Source organism: Engystomops pustulosus, chromosome 3 (genome assembly GCF_040894005.1).
Source record: "Engystomops pustulosus chromosome 3, aEngPut4.maternal, whole genome shotgun sequence".
Classification (NCBI taxonomy): Eukaryota; Metazoa; Chordata; class Amphibia; order Anura; family Leptodactylidae; genus Engystomops; species Engystomops pustulosus.
Window position 1 is genome coordinate 183153397 of NC_092413.1, and position 15440 is coordinate 183168836.

The following is a 15440-nucleotide window of genomic DNA, read 5'->3' on the forward strand; positions in this document are numbered from 1 at the left end:
ACAATCTGAGTAATACCGCAGCTTGTTGTGTTGGCAGAGAGCCCGGCTCTTCCAGACAGTACTAGGGCGGAGGCTCACTCAGTTACCAGAGGTCCTGCACATTGACTAACCTATGTCTTCTGTATTATGAGCTCTGTCTGGTGTGGGGCTCGACGATTGCCGTCAGCTCCTTAGAGATGAATGGGGCAGCACGGACATAAGCGGCCAGCTGCTCCTCTCACCATGGGGAGCCATGAGGGGTCCGATGGAGGGACATCGGACCCCCGTATCGTGATCTGTGGAGGTCTCATCACAGACACCACCGTTCAGCAAGTAAAGCTCTATCCACAGGCCCTATCTAACTTGTTTTGTGGGCAAACACCTTTAATCCCTATGTCAATCAGGACGTACTAAAAGGTCCTGGTGTTGCGGGGGTGTATGGAGAGAGCTCACGGGCTGCACTCTCTATATTACACAGTGGGTATCAGCTGTATAACACAGCTAACACCCACCTGTCACTGCCGTGGTCAGTGCAGGCACCAATTGCGGCAGTTAACCAGCTAGGTGCACCTAACTTAGTAGCAGTATATTGTATTAGCATTTAGATCCGACAGGGTTAAAGTACCCAGGAGGGTCTGAATTAACGGTAGAAATCCGTTAAAAAAAAAGTTAAAGCAATATTACAAAATATTACAAAAATAACAGTATTGGCCTTAGAAAAAGGAAAAGCATTGGCCTCAGAAAAAAGGAAAAATTATTGGCCTCAGAAATTGGCAAATATTTTTTATGTACAAAATTTTTTAAAATCTATTGAAACTTAATAAAACCTATATTAATTTGGTATCCCTGTGATCGTACAGACCCAAAGAATAAAGGGAAAGTGTCACTGGGAGCGCAGAATAAATTCCGTAAAGAATACTCCGCAAATGTGTTTTTTGTCAATTTCACCACACTTGAAGTTTTTTCCAACTTTCCAGTACATTGCATGAAATATTAAATGGCACCACTAAAAAAGTACAACTTGTCCCGCAGATAACAAGCCATCACAAAACTCAGTAAACGTAAAAATTAAAAAAAAGTTGTTGCTTTTGGATTGAGGGAAGAAAAAAACAGAAACACAAATGAGTCCACATTCATAAAGGTGAAATAGAACTTGGTAGACTTGCTTTTGACTGGTCTTATTTTTCACCAAAAACTGCACCAAAAAAGTGTCCGAATAAATAAAAGAGCAGGAAAGTGTCGGGATTCACAAGATGCGCCCAAATTGAGTAACAAAAAAAGTGTCGAAAAAGAATCTAATTTAAGGAGCAGACACATAATAAATTAGGTGCACATGGTGCAGGCTGATGCATGAAAACCCCAGAGGCAGCAGATGTGACTCGTTTTCTTGGTCTAAAGTGTCACTTTTTCCGAAATATCTCGCTGATTATGCCATGCACATGCGTTTTCAGCTGACCACAAAAAAAAAATTCTGGAGTAGGTCATATTTTCTTTGATGTCAAGTGTATAACATGAATATAGAGGGAGCTGAATGTAATCATTATAAGCAATCACTCACCACAGTGACATCACAGATACATAATGACATCATCACTGACTGCCTGGAGCAGTTTGATGATTTCATTCGGATCTGGCAACATTCTAATGTGCATGGATGAACCAGCCGGATAAAGCAAATCACAATTACACATTGTACAGCAGGGGGCAACAGTGAGATAAAGTACAGTAAAGGATTTACATGATAACTAAACATGTCCTTCAGTACAATTTTTTCCTTTGCCCGCTAGTATCTGATTTATAGTATGAAAACTACTTCCTTCCCTAGAAAAATATTCACTCACTCACCGGCAAACTCTCACCCATTACATCATGCCCTTAAAGAAGGTGGTATGCAATCGAAGGACAATCACAATTCATGCTTATGGACCTCTTGTGGTATCAGGGGCGGATTAAGACTGCCGTGGGCCCTGGGCTGAATTAGAATATTATTGCCCCTGGAATTCACTTCCTATATATGGTTTCAGAATCAAGCTTTTTGGTGGATACGTCTTTTCTGACTGCTTTCAATGTGTGGTTTCAGGACCTTTGGAGGACCTTCAAAGGTCCTGAAATGTCTCTTGAGTATCTCATGTGTATTGAGAGCAGGGGGGGCTGAAGGCCCTTTTAGTATAAAATTTAATAGGTGGTTTGGGTGGCCAGGGGCCCCCTAGAAGTCTTGGACCCCAGGCTATATTATAAACCACTACTGTGTGGTATTATAGCACAATTCCAGGTATAGGTCATACTTTCTATGATGTTAAGTGTATAACCAAAATATAGAGGGATTGGAATGTAACCATTATAAGCCATCACTCACCACAGTGACATCATAGATACATAGTGACATCATCTCTGATTGACTGGAGCAGTTTGATGATTTCATTCAGATCTGTCAATATTCTAATGTGCATGGATGACCCTGATTATACCCCTACAATTGTTAGATCTTACAGAGGTTGTAATAAGCAGAAAACATGTAACCATTAAAGGGTTTTTAACAACGACTCGCTGTTTTGTGGACATCTGATGGGACCCCTAAAGTTCACAAGAACGCTCTCCTGTGCCCCCAAATAAATGGAGTGGCAGATTGTGAATGTGAGTCTCCCCTATTCAATTCTATGGAACTGATGGAGGTTCACTGTCTTCTTTAGTCACATAGAAAATGAATAAAGTAAAAAAAAAAGTGGTATATTATTTTTTGTAAATTATAAAATGAAAGAATACTCCTTTAAACACTACTACCAGTGTTTGGACGTAGCCCCAGAGAACTGTATAAACATACCTTAGTGTGACTGATATTACAGCATTATAGTTTCTCCTATTGCATATCCTCACACTGTTGTGCTCTTTACTCTCTGTCCTGAGGAAAAGATGTACAGCAGTATACTTCTGTTTGAATGCTACATTGGTTAAATATAGCAGGAAGGAGGGGACGTACAGTAACGCAGTGTAGAGATCTAAGAGCACAGCAGTGTGAGGACTCTGAGAAAAAGTTACAATTTTCAAATACAAATCTATTTTTTGCAATCCTTCTGCTACTTCTCCACGGCTCTCCATCTCTATATAGAGGAGCACAGTCTATCTAGCATGAGTGAGTGTAAATCATTCTATCATACGGGGGGCTGCTGTTTGCCTTTAAACTTGCTTTCCCTGAAATGTTTATTTATCACTGCCGACCCACAATGACATCATCCAGGCCCATCTGGGAGTGGAAAAGAAACCCTTTATGTTTCAGCCTGAATCTAAGCTCAGTACATACCATGTGAATGATGCAATCTGACCTGCTACTTACTCCCCTGCAATAGATAATTGTGGGGGAGATATAGATACATGCACACCCAGGAATGTTCACTCCAGCCTTTCCACAATAATACATATAAAATCCAAAATGAACATAGTGGTCTTAAAACTTACCTCGCCTGTCATCACATGACTTGCTGTCACTCCTGTAATGATGGTGGATTGTTGGCCGCTTTGTGATTTGTAAACCGCTACAGAATAAGATGGCACTACATAGAGTTTTATTATCAGTATTCTCCCTGACTGCTGCCTGCCCTGACCCTGGATTGTCATTTATTATCCTCTAACTGACCTCTAGAATTTGGCTTTCATGTCCACTGACCCCCCCTGTGTGATACGGACCCTAATATGCCACCCTCGGTCTTCTTTTATCTGAAAATAGATTTATTTTTACATCTATTTTTTCCAATCTACTCTTGGTTTAAGATTCAAAACAAGTTTTAAAAATATTTTAATGTGCAAACGCAGTCTAATAGCATGAAGTGAAATGCCACTGGTCACTGCTAGATGTAAATCTATTCATACATTTTCTAGAGCCCTAAGGTGCGCATGCACTGACCCTCGCAGATTTAAAGGGCCAGCACACCGCTGATTGGCACTGGTCACTTCCGGAATTCTTTAATAGCCGGCTGCTCCCAGCAATCCCCGCCGGATCTTAGAGCTCTATGCCTTTGAAAAAGCTTCTCCTGTGTGATTCTTGTTTCCTGTCCCCGGACCCTGACTTCGCTCCTTCGCTGCCAGCCCTGACCTTCTGCTCTGTTCCCATTTCTGCATCATTGCCGCCTGTCCTGACCATCTGCCTGTGCCCGACTTGGACACTGCCTAATGTTCCTGTACCTCGACCTTGGCTGCCACCGCAGACAAGTCGCACCTGTGGAATGACCTGGTGGCACCAACCAGCAAGACCAACCTGCTTTGCAGCGGGCACTGGTGAAGACTGGGTCCCACTTAGATTCCGATCCCAGGTGTCGGTTTGTGTCATCGTCCGCAATGGTCCAGGGGGTTCAGTAACCCTTAAGCGTGACAGTGGGAGACATTTATTATTTTTGGACCTTTTTTTGTGCCTGTTTTTAGTGCTGATTTGCACTGTGATTATATATTGTGGTGCACAACCATAATGCATTTGGCACAGTGCATGAAGAACAAATAAGCATCAGAAATTTCAAGCCGCATTCAAGAAGGGGTTTAGAAGTTGGTAGACTTGCTTTTTGTTGGTCCAATTTTGCGGCAAAAAAGAGTCCGGAAACTGGAAGTGAAGGAGAAGTTTTGGGATTGAGTGTCAGAAAAGAAACAAGGTGGCCAAAAAGCTAGCACAAAGTCAATCATCATTTTTCCACATGGTTTAAGAAAAAGACAGACTGAATCTCCCTAGTTTCCCCTCTGGCTTCAAGCTTGGGCACATCATTGGCAATGCTTAAGATAGAGATGATGGAAAGTATGTCATAGGTCATGACCCATGAACCAGTTCAGAAATGTCTGGAGTCTTCCAGGGAGCTTCCAACAATTCTAAGCAAGTCATGTGGTGATGTTAAGAATAAAACATTCAGTCCCATCTCAGAGACAGGAAGGAGGGTGATGATGGATACAGCAGACTGATGGATTTTCTGTATTGCTGTAAGCAGCTGGAAACTTGCACATTACAGTAATTATTGGTTGGAATCATTGTTCTGCTTCTCCCATAGGCTTAGTTAAAAAGCATGATCATCTATTGTGAAAATGCACTTAGAGAATGGGTTTCTTCTTGTTAATTCATTTGGATCTTCATTATATATGAAGAAAGTGTAAGGGGGCAGATCCCATTCCCTTCATGCATTCAGCAACATTTGATAAACATGCTGCAAAAACATGATATATAGTAATGTATACCTCCAACAGAAAGCTGCATACAGACATATTATTATTATTGGAATAATAATAATCTTCATTATTTTTATTATAAAGCAACATGTATTCCATGCACTCAACATAAAGTGGAAAACATTGTTGTTGGCTTCCATTGAAAAAAATAATACTATCTCGCACAGAGGCCATAAGGACATTCTTTTGGCCTCCTTCAGGTAGAAAGCGCCCTAAGTATATGCACAGTATACCGTATATTCCTTGAGTGCAGACCAAGGGGGTCTTTTATCATTAGTCTGAAAATTTGTACCTGTCTTTTTTGGGGGGGATTGGGATTGGTTTAACTTAGAGAGTATAAAAACTGGAATCCAAGTCTGTTGATTTTTTGCACATTTTTTAGGGCACCTTCTATATTATTTACCATGGCAGCAGGGGAGTGGGGGTACAATTCCACCAATGTGCCCAATAATAGTTGTAAAGAGAAATGCAAAAAAGAGAAAAGAATGTGTTGAATCCCCCCCATCATATGCAATATATAATACATAAAAGATTGTACTGCTTGTAACAGACTACATTGACTCCATGGGAAGGGCAGGCTACCATATAACTCTCTATTGAGGCCTTATCATAAATCAGCAAATCTTGGTTAAAAATAAAAGAACATGAATGATGTGTGGTTAAGTAGATTTGGAGGAGGCACTTCAGTGACATCAATGTCAGATCACAGGAGCCCAAGTGTTTTTGCGCCAGTTTTCTGCCTGACTTTGCACTGAAAAGAAAGTGCAAACTGCTTGTACATGTATTTATACACTGTTTGCACTAGTTTTATGTCGCGACTGCACATTGTCCATCACGGCCCAAAATTCTGCACCTAAAAGGGCGTTCCAGTGCCGATTTGGACCATGCGTCACATTTATTACTGCGACTCGACAACATTTTTCACATGTTGTAGGAGTACGGCTAACAGCTGACATCACGATACTCCCTGCTGTTTAACCCTACAGACGACACAGCAATGGTGATTAAAAAACTTTTTTTTTAAAAATCCCCTAATGCCCCATCTGTCACAAGCCTGTCCAAGCTGTCAGACTGGTAAGCAGTGGCGAAATAATCCGGCGAGGCTATGGTCCTGTAAACAGCACATACAACCATCCCGAACTCACTATCAGAAACCTTACTAACGGACTCTGAGAGCCCCTAAAAGGTTACAATGAAAACTTAGTTTATCTAGGAGCTTCTGGATGGTGGAGCGAACAGGTAACAGGAGATCAGCGACAGACCAGTGTTCACACTAGTACACAGAAAAGTGTCAAGCCAATAACAAACACAAGTCTGAAACAGGGAAAGCGGGGTCACAGCAAGAGAGACAAGACACAGAGGGACAAAGAACAGATAATAGCGAAGTCAGCCAAATTGAATCAAAACTTAGATGGCACCAAGGCACAGAAACCTGTAGCGAGAGAATGGTCAAATAAATGTAGCTGAGGTCAGATACACAGAATAGCAAAGATAACAATAGCACAAGCATAGGTAAAAGAAGACTGAAAATAACCAGCACCATCTGATGGAACTGGGAAGGATATATGGGGAATAATAGACACTGAGCCACTAGCACTCACTCAATCACTCAAACCACAGCCGCACAGAAAATGAGCTAAGACTAAAAATGAATACTAAGATATCATCCAAATTTTTCAGCTGGTCGAAAGCACAACGAAAAAATCAAAATCACCTTAATATGTTAAAGGAAATCTACCATTTGATTTGATATACATTATCAACTAAACATACCTTGAGAATGCTGTAGCTGCACTGATGCAGAAGCATATCTTGTTTCATTCCTGAGCTCAGTGGTTTTTCTGAAAAAACAATTATAAACTTCAGGACCTTCTGAACAGCCAAGACAACACTAATCAACCTGAGCTGGATCACTCATACACATATTATTCTGCCTGGCAGGGAGAACAGTGATTGCATCATCCTCTGGTGCAGTGCATAACTAATGTGAAAGAAAGAACACAGAACCCAGGCACAGAAGCGAGAGAGCTTCATTATCATGATTTTAGAATTGTTTTTTCAGTAAAACCACTCAGCACAGGGATTAACAAAGATATGATTCTCCATCAGTGTAGCTGCAGCATTCACAAGGTATGTTTGGTTCATAATGGATTAAATCAAATGGTAGGTTTCCTTTAAAACGTTCCAAAGTTATAACCACTTAAACATGTACAAATTGAAAAAAGGTCTGGTCTTTAAGGCAAAAACTGGCTTCAACGGCAAGCGGTTAAAAGACGCTTATGTGACGGTTCATGATGCATGTGTGTCATAGTTATCCTCTACTCTCTTTGTAGCATTTCATTCCTCTCTCCCTTCCTTCCAGTGATGTACTTAGGTTGATAAGTCAAAAACTGATGACAGGTTCCCCGTAATCTGACTCTGTTTATTAATAAAAACTGTATTGACTAAGCTATACATTCAACTGTGCTATTCGTGACCACGCTATAAAAAACATTGTAGTGTCCTGATACAACCCACACACTTTCTACATCACACTGCTTATTATTAGGCACATCAATGAGACAGAAAATTGCAGAATATCCTAAAATGAGTAAACTGTTAAAAATTAAAACTATGGTAACCAGAAGTAAGAACATCATTATACAAATATTAGAATACTGTAGGACTGAAGACAATGACAGATACATTAAGAAAAATACTGAAACATAACAGTAAATAAATAGCAAGGGTTATAAGGAAAATTGCACCACTTGTACGGTCCTTAATTATGTCATGTTTATGTCATAAAAAGTTGCGGAAGGACATTTACCAGTGTTTCTACGCCAGTTTTCTTGGGTAAAACCACTGAAATGAAACCACTTTGCCATGTGGGTGTGGAGGGGGCATGAAGGGGCACAGTAGCCAGCTGGAGTGGGCTAGTGTGGGGCTTTCCTGCCCGGTGCCTGCGCACTTTCTAAGAACCTTCTGAACGTTCTCTGTGGAATGTTTGTTTTCCGAAAAACAATGCCAGATCGGAACTGGCACAGCTTTGTCCACCAGCGCAGCACAGCCGGCAGATACATCATTAGGTCTAAGACTAATGATTAGAGATGAGCGAGTATACTCGTCCGAGCTTGATGCTCGTTTGAGTATTAAGGTACTCGAAACGGCTCGTTGCTCGGACGAGTATTTCCCCTGCTCGAGATCGAGCATTTAATTAAAAAAACACAGTGAAGAACAATGAAGAATAGAATAAAAACAGTGAACACAGGATCATTTCAGTGAAAAACACATTGAAGAACACAGTGAAGAATAGATTACAGATGTTCGGCACATCTGCTTACTTGTCGGAAGGGCGCGGAACGGTGCGAACAAAATGTGAAGAACAATATATAGCTCCTGGGCAGCTGCGGAGAGTAAAGGGAAGCAGAAATCTGGGGAGACTGAGGCTGCAGGAAGAGGGGTGTCCCGCTCCCCTGCAACCCTCCCCCAAGACGTGCACCCTGCATGGGCTCGACATGCGGCAGACAGCCCCGCACCCGCCGCCACTGATGACTGAGCCGCTGCATGTAGCTGAATCTTCCTGCTCGCTGTGTGGTATGTGTCAGACTGGCGCTGACTGTTGGATGTGTACCGGTACCTTGTCATGCCCGGCGGCAGAAGGGGTCCAAGCCAGCAGCAACTGTGCCGATCCGCTTTGCCCTCACTGCAGACTCTGATTGGCGGGACGTGTGGCAATGGCACAGGGTTAAGAAACAGGAATGGCAGCGCTGTTGGCCTCTCCGCCCCTCCGATAACCGCCCTGATCACCTCCGAGCCGGTGCGTCACTGCCGCATCCCTGACCTGCCGCTGGGCGGGAGTCTTCTTTTCAAGTTCCTCTTCTTCATCTACCTTCTGGTGTCGCTTTTCATCCAGTACATAAACATCTATAAGACGGCATCGGGGAGACTTCAGTGGAAGCAGAGGAGCGGATCCCGGGACAGCGTATCTCCCGACAAGTAAGCAGATGTGCAGAACATCTGTAATCTATTCTTCACTGTGTTCTTCACTGTGTTTTTCACTTAAATGATTCTGTGTTCACTGTGTTCACTGTTTTTATTCTATTCTTCACTGTTCTTCACATCTGCTAACTTGTCGAGAGATAATATACGCGCGGAACAGTGAAGAATAGATTGCAGATGTTTGCATACATCTGGTAACTTATCAGAAAACATTCTATTTCAATTAAATAACACATTTTATTCCCAAACCATGGTCCCTTTGAAAAATGCTCGAGTCTCCCATTGACTTCAATGGGGCTTGTTATTCGAGACGAGCACTCGAGCATCAGGAAAAGTTTGTCTCGAATAACGAGCACCCGAGCATTTTAGTGCTCGCTCATCTCTACTAATGATGTATCCAACGTGCCACCATATGCTAACTCTCTCCCTATGTCTGCTCTGTGACTAAGAGAAGTGTAGGAAGTGACAGTGATGTAACTTGAAGCTGATGGGCCCCAGTGCAAAGTCTGTGCCTGACTCCAGACTATAATGTATAGTTTATAGTACACTCTTCTCATATGGGAAAGTGACACCTTATGGACCCCTAAGCCTCTTGGACCCAGTTGTGACAGCACCCTCTGCACTCCTCAAGTTACTCCACTTGTAGGTGACAAATTATTGGCAGGAATGGACCAGCCAGGACTGGATAGCTGGAGATGAAACTGGACAAGGCAGATATGAATTTGATTACTGCTTCTTTAAATTAAATTGGACAAGTCTTTTAAAGGGGATATTCGGGGACTTGGATACAGAATAAATCTGCTCTCCACCAGGTTGGGTTAGGGATGGCAATGAAGGCCAAGTGCAAGTGGCAAGCCCAGACACCAAGTAAAGTACAGTCCTCATAATCAAAGGTGTAGATAGAATAAAAAGCAGTAGAGTGAGTGGGTGCATGCAAGTGCACAAGCTGTTATTATCATTCGGCTATGATTACTCTCTGTGATATAACAAGCCCATCACATGGTCAGATTTCTGTCCACTGGAAGTAAACATAAAGAAGCTTCCTATTGAATGACAGCAGGCAGAGATCTGATGATGAACTGATACAGAAAATTGTAAAATTGTATAGCTTTTCCGTCCACAAACAATCAACTATTTGCTGAAAGTGGAAAACCCCTTTAACTCATGGCAATGTTTTCTGCCACCAAAGTTCTGGTGGGAAACGTGACCAAAATCACCACTGCGTTAAGATTAAAACCTTTGTCCTAGACCCAATTTTATAACTTGTAAACTTTACAATGTTTGTCTCTTGGCTTCAATATTGTCATTTGGACATAGTTATGCTACAACTGTCCAATAGGTTTCTCAGGGGACCAGGTAGAAGCAATTAACAATTTAATTATTTAATTACAGTTTTGGCAGTGTGACATAGGTCGTCTCACTTTAAACTTCCCCCCTCTCAGTTTACTAAGATTAAAAGGTCCCTCCCTGTATTTAGGAAGAGTCCAATTATGCTAAGCCGGGCAGGGATATGGCAGACATAGGCCATAGGGAGGGTCATCACAGATAAAAACCTGGATTATTGTGATGGTAATTCCCATCATTTCACGTCTTATAGTAAATGCAACTAATCTTGTGTTCCAATGTGTCTTTAGAAATGTTGGCTGTACATGATTTTTAGATAAGTTCTCCACAGCAATTTTAATGTCAGGTGGGAACCCTGCCTATAGCATTGAGACCTGTGTGACTAAATCATTGAGGCCAATTGAATATGACTTGTGCTCCAGGTATCTGGCAAACAAAGTATGATAAAGTTAAAATATTTGATGAGAGACATGAAATTTACAATTTTTTGGGCCCACTTTTTTTGATGAAAAGGGCATTGAACAAGGCGGGCCAGTGTGTGGACTTTCTGGACAGCCAAATTTACTATAACCTATTTATCAGACGTGTCCGAGAACAGAACAGTTCTAGTTGCACATGGCAACCAATCAGAGCTCAGTTTTCACCCTCCCACATGTGTTTATGAATTTCTCATTGGTTGCCATTGACAGGTTGACACAATGAATAAGCTGCAGTATAGCAATGTGACCAAAGAATGCAACATCATTGGCCAGAAAAAAAAGAGGTCTGCTGTGCCCGGTGTAAACAGTTTTTCTTTGACAGCCTTATGAACCCTTTTAATTCCCTTTTCATTGTTTCATGTTGAAAGAATACTAAAAGCCAAGTAGCAAAACAAACAGCGTTAGGCTGGATTTATATTGTCCATGATTAGTCCCTGATATCGGAATGTTAAAAGTGCCGTTTTATGGACTGATCCCTATATCAATATTATTTACGGGCTTCAGTCCCCAGTAGTGATGTTGGTCCGTGTCTCAGGACTTTTTACAGTCTGTGGTTCAAGGACTGACAACAGCAGTGTGAATCCACCCTTTCAGCTTTTCAGATACAGTTTTTGACGTCCAAACCAGGAGTGGAGTAAAAAAACTGGAGGAGTTGCACCTGTCAATGATATGTTCTCACCCATTATGATCCACACCTGCTTTTGGTTTTGAAAACTGCAGCTGAAAAATTTAACTTGAAAATGCACCCAGGATGATGCCACGTCTGGCATTTTTGGTCTGTTTTTAACCCCTTCCCGACATTTGACGTAATAATACTGCATGGCGGGAGGTGCGTTCCCGCAAAATGCAGTATTATTACGTCATGCTTCTGGCGCCGGCTCCTGAACGGAGCCGGCGCCAGAAGCTGCGGGTGTCGGCTATATATTATAGCCGACACCTGCCTCTAACACCCGCGATCGGAGATTTCTCCGATCGCGGGTGTTAACCCCTAACACGCCGCGGTCGCATAGACCGCGGCGTGTCAGAGGCATTTAAATGCAAGCTGAAGGGAATCGGACCCCCCCGCGGCGCTTACCGGGGGGGTCCGCTGCTCCGATCGCAGCCCCGGGACTGCCGGTGCCCGGGGCTGCGAGATCTTCATCCGGAAGCCGGGTCCTGCCTTCTGGCAGGACCCGGCTGTAAGACACTGGGCATGCGCAGCATGCTCAGTGTCTTACATTACACAGTGCAATACATCTGTATTGCACTGTGTAACCTGTAAAAGAGCTTGAACAAGTGATCAGAAGATCACTTGTTCAAGCTTAGATGTCATTACCTGTAAAAAAAAGTTAAAATAATAAATAAAGGTTTTTAAAAATAAATAATAAAAGAAAGTGAAAGTCCCCCCAAACACCACATTTCCCTTTACACAAGTAATAAAGTATAAAATACACTAAATCACAAAAAAACCCCACTTATTTGGTATCGCCGCGTCCGTAACAATCTGTACAATAAATCCTAATCATAATTGGACCCGCTCGGTGAACGTGGTAAAAAAAAAAACCCAAAAACTTGCCAAAAATTAAAACTTTTTATCAAATTGCTTTACAAAAAATGTTCTAAAAAGTGATCCGAAAAAGTTACAAGCGCCAAAATGATACCACTGAAAAGAACAACTTGTCTCGCAAAAAATAAGCTCACAACCAGCTACGTCAACCAAAAAATACTATAGTTATGCCGCTATAAAGATGGCAATACTAAAACAAATTCAATTTTTTCTATTCTAGTTTTCCTTCAATAAAATTGGACAAATATAAATAAAACTATATAAATGAGGTATCACCGTAATCGTAGTGATCCGTAGAATAAAGATAATATATTATTGTTATGCTACAGCGAACCCCCCCCTCAAAAATGCTAAAAATCCAAAACAAGAATTGATGATTTTATTTTCCTCCACACGAAAAAAGTTAATAAAATTGCTTCAATAAGCTAAACACCCTCTAAAATAAAGTTTTTTTTACAGTGCATCGCGTCTCGCAAAAAATAAGCCCTTATTTGTCTAAATTGCTTAAAAAATAAAGATTGTATAGCCTATTCCCAACGCGCGTTGTAATAGAACGGTGCGGCGGGTAGTGACTTGCCAACACGGTTCAGACACAGTGATCGGGGCAAGATGGCAGCTGATCCTAACAGCCATCCATCCTGCCCCATGGACCAGAAGGGTTATGTCCCCCCCACGCACCCCCAGTTTATTATCGCTGCTATTGGCTCATCAATTCAGACGAGCCAATAGCAGCGAATTTACTTATGACGTCAGTAATACCGGTCACCATGTCTGTAGACACGGTGATCGGGGCAGAGTGGCGGCTGTTCCTGACAGCCACCAATTGTGCCTTGTGGTTCAGAGGGGTTTTGTTGCCCCCCTCTGTCCATGTTTGCCGCTATTGGCTGGTCGATTTGGTCCAGCCAAAAGCAGCAATATTCGTCACAATGGGCATCGCTAGGGTGAATAAGAGCAACACTTGGCGATAATTTCCCTACTAAAACGAAGATATGGTACAAAAGCGCTGGCCGTGTACATTGTACAGATTACGCTGTACAACTCTTACGAGCTGTTCCAATGTGCACGTCCTGCCGTATCATTTCTCCGTTTTCAAGAGGAAGATATTAGGAAACTAATATTGGGACAAGAAGGACGGGGCCCCTGTACCTCTGGTTTAGATGTTCCTGTATTTTGCCAGGACAGCATTTTCCCGGTGAATTCTGCTGCTTCTAATGGTAAGACTCAATAAAGAGTCTGTTCCAAAAGAGGAGTTAGGATGGACACTATATACTAAGGATGGACACTATATACTAAGGATGGACACTATATACTACTAAGAGACCTGTGACAACTCCAAGTGTGACAAAAGTTTAGATGGTTCCCTGGTCTATTCTACCTCCTTATACGCAACACATTCAAAATTCACGCCCAACCTGTTGTGAATTCAGTAAAATGAATAATTGTAACAACTGGTAAGTCACGTTGCTCCCTATACCCCTCCACATTATTTCATAAGGGGCGCCACATAACGGGCACTGAACGTTCCAGAAATAATTGCAATTTCCATCTTGGACTCCATCGCACATCGTATTTGGAAACCACCTGTATGTTCAAATGCTCATTTCACCACGTGTATTACACTACACCACATATTACACCTTGCTAAATTCCCCAAGGGGTGTACATTCAACAATTAGGGTCACTTTTCGGGTTTTCCTCTGTTTTGGTACCACTACGGCTCTCCAAATGTATCCTGACACATGTGAAGGATTTCTTGCAAATTTGGCCTCTAAAAGACAAACACCCCTCTTTTCCTCTACTGTGCGCCCATAAAGCATTTTATATGCACATGTGGGGTACTTCTACACTCGGGAGAAATAGTTTTACACCTTTTTCGGGGTTATTTAATATATTATCCCTTGTGGCTTACATAAATTAGGGGTAAAGTGACATTTATAGGAAAATTTTCACCTTTTTAATGTTTAGGGCCTAATTGGATCATTCACCTGTAGGGGCAAATACATATATTGCACATTGCAAAATTCTCTAAGGGGTGTGTGTTCAAAAATTAGGGTCACTTTTTGGATTCTTATCTGTTTTATACCACTAGGGCTCTCCAAATGCATGTCAAACATTTCTGTCAAATTTGGCTTCTAAAAGGCAAACCTCCCCCTTTCCTTTTACTGTGCGCCCATACAACATTTTATATACACATGTGGGGTACTTCTACACTCAAGAGAAATAGGTTTACACATTTTGGGGGGTTATTAAAATTTTTTTATCCCTTGTGGCTACAAAAAATTAGGGGTACAATGACCTTTATAAGAAAATGTTCACCTTTGTCCTATTTAAGCCCTAATTAAATCAAACACCTATATGGACAAATACTCATATTACACCTTACTAAATTCTCCAAAGGGTGCACTTTCCAAAATAGTGACACTTGTTGGGGTTCCCCTCTGTTTTGGTACCACTAGGACTCTCCAAATGCATCCTGACACATGTAATGGATGATTGTCAAATCTGGCTTCTAAAAGGCCAAAGCTCCTCCTTCCCTTCTGAGCCCCACTGTGTACCCATACAACACTTTATATGCAAAAGTGGTGCAGTTCTGTGCTTAGGAGAAATAGTTTTACACATTTATGGGAGTTGTTTCATCTTTTATCCCTTGTGGCTTACAAAAATTTGGGGTAAAAGTGACTTTTTTGAGAACATTTTCACCTTTTTTCCCTTTTGGGGCCTAATTGAATCAAACACCTGTTTGGGCAAATACACAAATTACACCTTGCTAAACTCTCCAAGGGGTGTACTTTCCAGAATGGTGTCTCTTGATGGGGCTTTCCTCTGTTTTGGTACCACTATGGCTCTCCAAATGCATCCTGACACATGAAAACTTTTTCAGCCATATTTGCCCTGCAAAAACGAAACAACGCTCT